General features: G+C 36.9%; 3 non-coding genes across 3 annotated transcripts; all 3 read right to left on the bottom strand.

Annotated features, from left to right (window-relative positions):
* Positions 1–5734: 5734 nt before the first annotated feature.
* Trnat-cgu (transfer RNA threonine (anticodon CGU)) lies at positions 5735–5808 on the bottom strand. The gene has a single exon. It is a non-coding gene; the product is annotated as a tRNA-Thr (tRNA).
* A 1308-nt stretch (positions 5809–7116) lies between these two features.
* On the bottom strand, positions 7117–7190 carry Trnat-cgu (transfer RNA threonine (anticodon CGU)). The gene has a single exon. It is a non-coding gene; the product is annotated as a tRNA-Thr (tRNA).
* Positions 7191–9976: 2786 nt separating this feature from the next.
* On the bottom strand, positions 9977–10050 carry Trnat-agu (transfer RNA threonine (anticodon AGU)). The gene has a single exon. It is a non-coding gene; the product is annotated as a tRNA-Thr (tRNA).
* Positions 10051–13099: the final 3049 nt, after the last annotated feature.

The raw sequence follows: 13099 nt of genomic DNA, 5'->3' as shown, positions 1-13099 counted from the left end.
CTACTTTCATCTCCCAAGAAAGCTACAATATCAATATCCTAGACTGAGATAGTATCCATTTGGAAGATCTTGCTGTTTGACAATTAAGAGATATTTATAGGTCACATTCATTCTGAAATTGAAAACTACCTGTATCATAACAGTCTTTAATCTACATGTATCGAGCAAGGCATTAATAGCCTTTCATATTATCTAAACAGACGTGTGGTATAAATGCATTAAGCTCCATTAATTTACTTACGAAGTAAATGATTAGTGAAGCTGTGATTATATTCCTTTAATTGGAACCTGATAATTGGAACGTTACATATCCAAGTAAATGTAAAGGTGCCAGATAAATGCTAAATACGAATTCATTACACAAAGCCACAAAAAGAAGCATAAAATAAATAGACCTTAGATTTTCTCCACATCTTTCAAAAACATCATGCACAAGACTGGATAACTCCGCAATTTGTACCAAATTATTTTCATGTAGTGTTGAATCTCTGAAGCAACCTTAAAACGTAATGCCGATCTGCATTTGGGTCTAAGCATATACCGAAATCGGGTCAAGTCTTTAGTGCAGCGTTTCAACAAACACTTACAATCCGAATATTTTCCAGTCGATGACACGTACTAAGAAATTAATGAATAAACTGAATCTATTTTAGACGAAGAATTGTGTTTATTCTCATGCAGAGTGAGGAACATCGTGCAGTTCTGGTGATTTCACTTGCTGACATCAGTTTTTCGTCATCAGAATTGACCGTTTCCCTTGGAACTATTGCAAACTGTACGTATGACAATAAACCATACATAGTTCGTGAATAAAGATAGCACGTTTGCACGCGCACAGGCAGACACGAAAAATGTTTAAAATAGGGCTTTACAATCACTAGCTTTGTGAATCGATAAAGTGGTTATTCATATGTGTAATTGACGGACAGAATAAAACTATCAAACAAAACTTCCGAGTTTAAGTGAAAATTTTAATCTGCTTAAATTTTAGGTTAGCTTTCCACTCGTTAAAGTGTCCTAACTCGTTAACTCGGTAACTACAACGCTATAATATTCACGTACTGTTGAATAAGTTCACACAAGTCATTCATCATTAGAGTTTACACCCGTCCCATCAGCATGGCTCTAGTGTTTAAACCCCTTATGCATCTGTATATTGAATTCATTCATTTCAACTGTCCTTTATTTGTTTACCATCGTACATCATTTTATTCTTCAACATACAAATGAATGCTTTCGTAGTAAATTAATTAGCTATACAACTCACGCATTGTAAGAAAATTGATATGGGAAGGACAGTCTTTTCTGCTTGTAATATTAATATATGTGCCCAAGGTGAAACTCGTTGACTTCAGCTAAAATGGCGTTAATTTCATCATCTAATGTGTCATTCAGAGCTTAATGTTTTTCTTTTCTTTCTACGTTTGACTTGATAGCATGGCCGGCTTACATGACGAGCTTTATGCAGTTATTTGATACGTGATTCAGCAACCGATAGTTGATCCCATATTATACGAAGAAAGAAAAATAACACTTTATGAAGCAAAGCTTGCACGTGCATAGGCAGACAGGACATTTGATTAAAATATGGATAAACAATCACTGTACTAAGTTGGTAACAAAACCCTCCCCTAGACTACCTACATACTATTTAATAAGTTCATACAAGTTATCCATCATTAGACTTTACACCTATTTATACCAATTATTTATGGATTATGCATCCATTTAGGGAATTCATTCATGTCAACTGTCCTTATTTGTTTACCTTGGTAATTCGTTTTATTGTGCGTCTTAGAAGATAATTCATTCTTCGTAAATTAATTAACTGCAACCACTCACAGTTTGTAAAAACTGCTATTGGAAGAATTATTTCCCGTTTTTTAGTAGAATTCGATGTTGTTAATGTGATATCCTTTGAGTTGAACAAAAGATGGTTTTAATTTCATGATCTTTATTTCTCTAGTCATAATTTATCACTATTACACATTTAACCAATAACTATACAGTTATTTGTCCTTGTACGTACAATTTCGATTGCAATTCGTTTCAGTTTGGTTATATCATGATTCCCATGATTCTACTACTCCTTTGAAAATCCCCAAAATAATAAAGCATCTTAGCCAGAAAATAAGACTCATACTGATTTAAATATGGTTACTTGTATGTCTTATACAAAGGACCGTTCCGGTGGCCTTGTGGTTAGAACGTCCGCCTCTGATGTGGGAGGTCGTGGGTTCGTTCCCTTGTCGAGTCATACCATACGAGTTAGGACTGGTCGGTACTGGTCGGCCTGATGTCAGGATAATGTGACTGGGTGGGACATCATGCTACATGTCTGCGGCGTCATGCCCCAGTGCAAGAATTTGCTATAAACTGCCACACTGCAGATCTCGTAGCGATATGACTGAACAATTGTTAAAGCTACGTTAAAAATCCAAATCACACACACACACACACACACTTATTTAAAGGCGTTTCAAAATTATGAGATGAGAGCAAAATTTCCCGGATATATCATGCCAATTTCTTTGCAGTACATCTATCGGTGTTTTCAACAACAATGTCGGTATTTAGGCATGTACTCCATCAGACACATTCTACTAGTGATTGTTGTTGTTTTAGGGTTTAACGCCATTTTTCAGCACACGATTTGTCTATACATGGCGGCCAGTATTAATGGTGGAGGAAGAACCCGGGAAAACCCCGGAACGAACCACCGACCCACGAGAAGCTACTGGCAAGTTTTCTCACATACCTACATTAGCCGAATCCGAGACTCGAACCCACGCATACAAAGGTGATATGGCAGTGATCCGTAACGGAGAGCGCTTTAGACTACAAGTCCACTCGGGGCCACTCTACTACAGATGCCCTCAACGATAACTTATCCGTTGTGAAAAAAGCCGTATAGCATTAGACGATCAAAAGACGTATATGCAGGGAATCTAAATTATCGGAGAAAAACCGTTTTCTAAAGTTGTATACAGGACATGGTCCTGGCTTGAATGTGAACCGTAATGGAACCTTTGCCAGGATTCGTATGGATCATAAAAGGCACCTAGAATTCCGAGGAACCAGCTGACAGCGAATGGTGGTTTCTAATGTTCTTAAAAAATATTATTTCTTCTAATGCAGACAACACTTCTTTACTTTTCCAATCTCGCTAATTTGAACATTGTCAACGTAGTTTGATAAATGATTGATGTTCCTTTCCAAGATATTTCAAAGATCTAATTTAATAAAGAAAGATTATTTTACTCGACAGAATTTCCAAAGTAGAAAACGGGCAAGACACCAGAAACCGCAATGTACAACATACAATTAAATTCGTTGAAGATTGCAAACTAAGGAACTTAATGGGATTTTCTGCATTTCAGTGGATTACCTGTCTTTTCCAAATTCACCCAGCTTACATGACACGCTTTATTCCGTTAACCTATTTTTGCGTATATTAAACGCACCCAGTTATAAGACGCACCCATATATAAGGCGCCGGTTTTGACGATTTGTGTAAAAAAATATTTTAAATAAGACGCCCACGAATATAGGACACACTCGGCCTCACCATCTGCCGAACTGAGTAAACCCTATATTGACTGCAGATGACACAGCGTTGATTTTTTAATAACTTATAAGTTACTTCTGGTATTGATCTCTATCTAATATCATTTTGTTAAGTGCTATTACATTATTGTTCCAATAAAGTTTAATAAAATCTATTGAATAATTCTGTGTGTAGTTTTATTCAGATACGTAACGGTAAACATCCGTTTTCAAACCACGTGCATCAAAGTGGCTACCGGTACTTTCCTTTGTCATAAACGCAAATATCTCAAATGTTTCGATCACTCACTTGATGTAAATAAGGCTTCATAGACCGTTTTGGCTGGGTGTTCAAAGAATTGTTTGAGACAGAACTTATCTTCCTCTAGGCTGCTAGGCCTAGGCTTCAGGGCTGGGGTTAGTATATACCGGTATATACCGGTATATAGGGTATACGTGGGATCAGTCTCTTGTTATATATAAATGAGTGATCAATCTCTTGAGCATTTATAAAATTTATAAAATTTTCACGATGACAAAGCGAAAATCATACACGACCGATTTTAAATTAGAATTTCATCAAGTTTGCCAAGGAGCATGGCAACAGAGATGCTGGAAGAGAATTTAGTTGCAGTGAGAAGAATGTACGTGATTGGACGTTGGAAGAAGATGGGCTTAAGAAGATGAATCCAAGGAAACGAGCTCGTAGAGGGAGAAAGCAATATTGCAGAATTTGGAAAAAAATCTTGACAACTTGGTACGTTCAAAACGTGACAGTAACCGTGCGGTTTCAACGATATCGATCAAACTCAAGGCTCGAATTATTGCTACAGAAATGAAGATCATGGACTTTCGTGGCAGTGCGAACTGCATGCACAAATTTATGAAACGGAACAACCTTGTATCACGGGCAAGTACAACTGTTAGACAGAAGCTTCCAGACGATTGGGAGAATAAACTGGAAGTTTTCAACACCCTTGTTCAGAAGCAAATAACTGAACTGAATTTGTCAGATGATGACATAATCAACATGGATGAGGTTCCAATGTCATTCGATATTCCAGCTAGCAGATCAGTGGCAGAGAAAGGGGTAAAGACAGTAGCGGTTGATACCACGGGACACGAACAAACAAACTTAACTATTGTGTTGGCCTGCATAGCTGCAGGAGGAAAGCTGAAACCCATGGTTATCTTAAAAAGGATAACCATGCCCAAAGAAACTTTGCCAGCTGGAGTTGTTGTTGTCTTCAATCAAAAAGGCTGGATGAATACAGAGGTGATGCAGACCGGGACGGTTAAGTGCTTCAGAACAAGAAGAAGCGGTTTATTCAAGAAGCAATCTCTTTTGATTTTCGACGCGATGGCTACCCATAAGAAGATAACTGTGCAGAAACACATCAACCGTGCTTGAGCCCACATAGCCATGATACCAGGAGGTCTGACTTGTAAGCTCCAGCCCTTGGATGTTGCCGTCAATCATCCATTTTAGACTTTTGTTTGTGAGGAACGGGATCGTTGGATGACTAGCGGTAAGCACACCTTCACGCCAGCTGGTCGACAACGTCGTGCAACGTAGGTAGAGGTGTGTAATTGGGTTCTCCGGGCATGGGAGAAAGTGAAAACAACAACAATCATCAATGGTTTCAGAAAGTGTGGGATAATTCCAGAACCGGCAGCCGATATCAGTTCTTCGGACGACGACTCGGCTGCATCCGATACCACTGACACCAATGAGGATCGATTATCAGCGGCTATGGAGATATTCGGCGACGAGAGTGAATTCGATTAAAGTTTCGATGGATTTGAAGCAGAAACTGATGACGATGAAGGTGAATAGATTGATTTTAAATCACGACAAACAGTATTTTTAGTAAATGTTTATTATAACAATTGTTGACTGAGTTTTCGTTTGTGTAAAAAAAAATAATTAGATAAGACGCCCACGAATATAAGACACACACAGAGTGCGGGGGTAAGTAAACTTTTGTATAATACGCGTCTTATATACACGGAAATACGGTATTTAAGGTGTGATTCGGCAACGAATGATTGATCCCATGTTATACTAAGACACAAAATAACATTCTGTCAAGATTCAGTCGTTAATCAAGATTTGAAACGGAGTGATTCAGCTTGATACGTCCACATCAAATGCAATACTAAGCAATTGACAAACCAAAAACGACAATGACTTCAGAGGGAATCGAACTCTCGACCTCCAGTTTACGAGACTGGCGCTCTAACCAACTGAGCTATAGAGCCATGTTAAACAACATTTCATAAAGTTCGTTATTGACATATTAACTTTACCGGGAACTAAGGGCAGGCTGTGTCTGACATATGTAACACTTATCTATCGAACTAATAATACGCTTTTTTCTGCAGCTGATACATTATTGAGAATAATGCAGTGTTCTCTTAATACACATGGACTTAAGCATACACGTGAACACTCACTGTATTAACGAATATGTTAATTCACCTTTTTACCGGTTGCATCTTTTGCTACTTTCAGATCCCACGAAATATACAATATCAATATCCTGGACATTGATGACATCGATCTGGAAGATCTTGTTGTTTGAAATTTTAGTGACTTTGCATGTCTCATGCATGACGAAATTGTTAATATTAATTTATCTTTATATCGAACAAGGCTTTACTAGCAATGTACATCGTCTTAAATGAAATATTCCTAAAAATGCATACTATTAAGTACGTTTATTTATGAAGTAAACAATAACTGAAGATGCCACCATGTTCATGTAACTGAAACCTGATAATTGGAACATTAAAGGATACATCAAGCACAAAGCCACAAAAGCAGTATGTGTTTTAAAAATAATTAAAAAAAACATTCTGTCAAAACTTTGTCCAGATTTTCAATCGTGTGATTCGGTTTGATGTATCTATACCCAGTGCGTTTCGAAGTCATCGATATCTCTAAAACTGAAGATGATTTGATTATTCAAAGTTGAAAAAATTGGCTTCAGAGGGAATCGAACTCTCGACCTCCCGTTTACGAGATTGGCGCTGTAACGAACTGAGCTATGGTACCGTCAATTGCGAAATATTATGTGCTATTGACGTTGAAACCAAACCAACCGATACGTTGCAAGCAGTGTGTGTAAGAGGTAACCATAATCGTTCTGCCCCTAGTAATATAACAATATATACTTAAGTATAACAATTAGCACTGATTCGTTCGACGAAAACATTCACTGAGGGGCTCGTACACTATTTTCCTTATTACTAGAGGTGTTTCTTTCACTGCTAGCTGGCCTACCATTGGCGTTGGAATTTGGGCTAACTGCACGTGCAGCACGGCTGCGATTCGACTTCATTGCCAGATACTATTTTCCTCGTGCGGTGGATAAAATCGCCCGCGCATATATAAAAAAAAAAACACATTTATAAATGTGCAGGCAGAAGAGAAAACGATATATCTCTAAATGTATGTATCCACGTTATAAAAAGTTCACAAACCTCGAATGAAAAGAGTTATCATCTTATTCCCACCATAACCCATATGAAATTGATACGATTTGATTATTTAAAGTTTGAAAATATTGGCTCCAGAGGGAATCGAACCCTCGACCTCCAGTTTACGAGACTGGCGCTCTAACCATCTGAGCTATGGAGCCGTGTGTTATTGATGTTGAAACCACACCAACAGATATCTTGCAAACAGTGTATGTCATAAATAACCATTATCGTTATTCAGCTATGTTCTACCCCTACTAATATAACATTGAGAATAATGGCATGTTTTATCAATATATACTTAAGTATAACAATTAGAACTGATTCTTTCGACAAATACATTCACTGAACTTTTCACAACAACCACTTCCTAATGTAAACACTCTTTCAGCTCCTAATAATGTTTCAATGAAAATATCCCATGCCGAGATACCACCAATTTGGAAGATCTTGTTGTTTAAATTTTTTGTTATTCATGTCTCATGAAAAGCTGAAATTGACAACTACCTATATAGTCACAAACTAAGTGAAAACGACTGCGTAGAGTCATTAAGGAGTGAGCCAATATCACCCTGATGGAAGGACACATAAAAGGAAGAGTTCTTGAAACTCTCGAATTTTGAAGGTATGTACACATATAGATTAATGCACTATTTGTTTGTGTTATAGGATTTTAAATATGCATTGTAAATATTTCTAGCATCAATTAATTACCGGCATTATATTGTAGCATTTACTAATAAGTATTTAATAAACACTGGAAAACCAATATTGTATGTTAGCTCAAATAAATTCAGCAAATGCTGAACAAGTCCAGAACATTTCCAAGCTATTTCAAACAACCTGATCTATATGTCTTAGCACAAATGTCGTCGTGCATCCAAATTATTGCAATCATTGCTATTAGATGTGAGTAAGTTTACAAATACATGTGCAAGGGTCGTTTAAACAGAATACATTTGAATAAATCCGATTAAAATCATATCTTCACTGATACATGTGAATATCGTACAGCATCTGAGTAGATGTCATGTTCTGATAACCTATGTGTTATGTTTATGTCTTTTGTATCTCCTGCTACATGACTTTGTCCTTTTTGCAATTTTTATTAATGACTATAAATTGTAGCGATTACCTAAATCTGACTTTTTACGTACATTGGTTCTATTTTAAAATATTAGGGAGCTCATAACTGAATAGGATCTACAAATAGATGTTTGCGTATCTGTTGACAGTTACTAATAATAAAATTATTAGTAAATGTGTTTGCGAGATTCATCCTTTTAAAATCATATGGGACAGATCGGTCACGTGGTATCCTTGAAGAACTGAGTCATTCTTTTGGACGAGTTAGGTCACATGAATAGGTATTTTGAAATATTAGAATGAGTGCTAAGATATGTTACTTAGGGTACATTCTGACATATAGTCGTAATAAAGAGAGAACTGACCAATCAGATTCATTCTTACCTTAGAGTCATTCTTATTTCTTGTGTTTATGCTGTAACATCAAGTCTGCATACGTGTTTTATGTTGTAGTTATATATTATTTGAGAGGATTAAACATTTGCTGGGACTGTTCGGTGGAAATAGAAATTGTTCAATTTTCGGAGTATAATATTATTCTGGAACTATTGTGAATCATTCAAAGGAGTCTATCCAACGCGATTTTGACTATGGCACGATTATTGGCAGCCAGTACATTTCCGTTTCTAAAATTTATACGGAACTTTTCAATCTTTTTGACTTTAATATAACTCTTTCACGATTACTTTTGATTCACATCATAATAATGTATGTTCCTCTCACATTTTGATTGATAACTTTGATAATTAAATTATTTGTTAAGTTTAACAAAGCGTGTTGGTTTTGCTTCTTTTTGTTGATTTGTATGACCAGTCGCAACAAATGTTATTACCATAATTGTGACTTTTATCAGTCAGTCAGATAAAGTCTTATATCTTTGCGCTTTGTAGACTGATCAGTAATACTGAACAGTATCAATGCGTGACGAACGTTTTTAATCACTTTTTAATCACTTTCAGATTTCAGAAAGCAGCATTTCCATTGGCTAATAAAAATGTCATCAAAAGATGACCCCTAAGCGGTAGCTATCAGATTTTCATATAGGACAGTGGCAGCTTAATTTATGTATTTCTCTGGCAATTAATTACGAAGTAATCTTTCAGATGTGCCGATATAAAGTCACCTGGCTAAAAGACATGGTGAAATGACCGAATTCGGTACATAAATCTGAAACAAAGGACGTCGATCAGATTTAAAGCGTTTTCCTCAATAGCGAGGAGAGAACATTACTTTAGACTGCCATCGTACAGGTATTGTTGTGCGGAAATGCCTTTAAACTATAATACATATATACATAGCAATGAGGTAAATTTGAGCCACAAAGATTAAATCTCGACATCTGAAATCAAGGCGCAAAAGGATGCATGCCATACCATCTTCGTTTGCCAAGAATTATTGATCCGCTTTTTTCCACTTCAACCTTTGGCATGTTTAGTTACGTGAAAAGATGTATAATGCCCAGCTATCTGATTCGATGCAGCTGAACGGAAATGATCCAATCAAACCCCTTGTTACAATTAAATGGGGAATATATTAAGAATATTGATCCCGGGTTACGTGCATAACAGCATATGTTGCACATAAATGTCCCTGATTTAAACATATCAAACAGCGTTTAATTTCGTGTCAGTGATTGTGGACATTGTGCAACTCACTGTATTGAATACCTAGCAGGTCACGTAACGAAATGTGTAATGGTTCATTGATCTTGCTTACATGTTCTCTGTATCGGTACCTGTACAAAACACTCTTACATTTAGTCTGATTTGCACATTTTTTTATGTGGGACGTAACGAATCTGCGACCCACGGCTAGTAACAAATGATTCCATACATGTTCTTCCAAAAACAAAACAACAAAAAGGCTCCTGTGGGATTCGAACCCTCGACCTCCAGTTTACTAGACTGGCGCTCCTACCAACTGAGCTATGGAGCCACACACACTTTAAGAATGTAGATGTTCTATTTTTTTGTATTAATTTGCTAATGCATTGCTAAAACTTAGCAATCACTACTTTTCAAGCTCTGCCCATTTCGAATCCTATGTATATGATTGTTCCACTGGATAGTAAAATCTGTCAGGTAATAAATCATTTGTTGTACTTCTCAATACTACTAGTTGTATTGATATATGATAAACAAACGTCTATATTCAGAGACTTTGCAAAATAACGCTTTTTTAAGTAGAAATACAATGATGCATTGATAAGTATAGAGAGCATTAATATGTTGTTGTAGTTGTTGTTGTTGGGTTTAACGCCATTTTTCAGCAAAAGATAGGCTATACATGGCGGCCAGTATTAATGGTGGAGGAAGAACCCGGGAAGCCCCGGAAAGAACCACCGACCCACGAGAAGCTACTGGCAAGCTTTCTCACATACCCACATTGGCTGAACCCGAGACTCGAACCCACGCAGACAGAGGTGAGATGGCAGTGATCCGTAACGGAGAGCGCTTTAGACAACTCGGCCACTCGGGGCCCCTAATATGTTCTTGTTACTGCGACACGATACAACATATGGTGCATATAATGTATTGTTATCCCTATATCGCTATATCACAACGAATAAATGAATAAAGATATTGCAAAGTTAACTCATACCACAAGACCTTATGTGCTGTATATATGAAGTAAACGTGTACAGGTGCGACATCTGAACAATTTTCCGAGGGGGTGGGGCAATATGTTGCTCTCCGATATTGACATTGTAAGCCAAAACATGTTTACAGGTAAAATTGCCCCTATGTGCGGGCGACCATGTACATGTATAAATTAGAACGTAGATAACAGTTGGTTTCCACTGTTCAATAGATATTCAAACGAGAAAGATATTTGAGAAATTAAAATAAATTTTATAATCCTGTGACGTTATTGTTTGATGAAAATTATGATGCCTTCAGTGAATAAGAAACCATTGTTTATACATTTTAGCTGCATCACGGCCGTGGCCGCAAGAATGAGAAGTAGTATAACTTAGCTGCCATGATTAGATGGTCTGGGGAAAAAAATGGTAAAACCACGTAGTTCCAAATGATTCAGTCTTACTGGATGGTACTGTTCGAATCAATTTTCTTCGTCAATCCTAAAATAATTGTCTTGATTTATAAAAGTGTACATCCGCAATCAAAATATGGAGGCAGAGTACGGATTTCGGCATGTTGATTAGTTTAAAAGTTGGATTTCCATATATTATATTTCATGCATTTCGACAAACTAACTATACGAAAGAAAACAATTATTCGTTCAACGTATGTTTCTTACACGATTTTTGTCCAATATAATTTCAATTTCAAGAAAGCTAAAAGTAAAGTTTGCAACTTGGCCGAGATGAATCTCTGTGACACATGGGGACGTCGATCCAAGTACTACAAAAAGAAGGCGAAGGAACGGAAATTTGAAGTGGGTGACAAAGGTGTTGTTGTTGTTGTCACCACTGGAGCAAAACAAACTCCAAATTTCCTGGAGGTGACCGTTCGTTGTAACGGACGAGAATGGTGGACAGAACAACAGTGGTCGAGTAGGAGATAAAGAGAAGATGATTGTTTGTTTTATGTAAATGTGTTTGCTATGACTAGGTTTCCAAATTATGTATCGTTTATTCAATTCATGGTAAATTTATTGATGCTAGAGATGTTATGCAATTTATCTTATTCAATTTTATGGATAATGTTGATGCTAGAGGTGTTCAGCAATTTATTTGATTCAATTTCATGGAAAGTTTTGGTGATAAAAATTGGTATGCAATTTACCTTTTTAATTATACAGTTATTAGTTCATTGGTTTAATTGATTGCATGCGATCCAAATGTTCATATGTGTAGGATTTCATATGTTTATATGAAATAACTGTCTTTGTTGTTAGGATGATACAGAGCATCATGAGGTAACGAAATTACCTAATTATATCTGATTTTGTAATGATTGGATAATCTTGTAGTTAAGGAATGCCATGTGTTACATTTCTTTTCATTTTCGTGCAATAGTAATCGAACATGTAGTAGCATATGTAAAATAATACGGTAATATTTGGTAGATGTTCACATGGTAATTTAAGACCAACCGCTGGAAAACATGTCAATGTCATACCGTACTAAGTCAAAATTTACGCGGCGTGTGTATTCCAACATGCTCTAAATAACATTAAGTGAATTGTATGTACCTCTGAATAGTGGGTATACGTAATTATGTGGTAAATTTGTCATATAAGGAACAGCTTTCTGAGAGGAGGACGAGATAGTCCGAAGACAGGAGTATGGGGAAAAGAGAGAAATAAGGACGAGGTCAGAATAAAGGACCAGGAAGTCCATGAAGGGGCAGAACATGGAATTTAGGAAGGATGAACTAGGAGACGCTAATATACGGTCAAAGAGAATGACGGTGATGCAATCGGTCGTGGACATTGCGCTCTTTTCACCTCTCTTTATGATGATGTAATACATCCAAATTGGACACACCTGTTAAATTTTGCTTGTATATCTAACTTGAACTGGAATTGCCGTTATTAATTTGTTGTGATTAAATTTGTTTTCTTGTCAAAAGGGGGCTCGTATTGTTTATTTCTTCCCAATATTCTCGCTCAGTTCTCTGTTGAAATTTCATTCTTCTTTCACTCCCGCCGGGCTATAATATGAGGGAGGTCATCCTCTGGATAACACCAGCCAAACCCAATGAACCACCCCTCATACTAAGACGGCGACGTTATACCTGGCTTGAGTGTTATAGCCCCTACTTGTACTACACTGTCAACAGTCCCTTGGACATTCAAATTGTTATGAATAAGTTAAAGACCTTATCACATCAGCTTGAGTATTGGGAAACGTAACCCTTTGGTCGTCATTCAAGACTAACAGTTCTCCTGGATAACTGATTTAGTAAACTTGTATAACAAAACTAAAACATGGATATAACAGGTTCCAGTGGCATTCGAACCCTCGACATCCGGTTTACTATACTGTCGCTCTAACCAACTGAGCTATGGCGCTTGA

This window comes from Sinohyriopsis cumingii, chromosome 6 (assembly GCF_028554795.1).
Source record: "Sinohyriopsis cumingii isolate HCF-2022 chromosome 6, ASM2855479v2, whole genome shotgun sequence".
Lineage (NCBI taxonomy): Eukaryota > Metazoa > Mollusca > Bivalvia > Unionida > Unionidae > Sinohyriopsis > Sinohyriopsis cumingii.
This window is presented reverse-complemented; position numbering and strand designations above follow the sequence as displayed.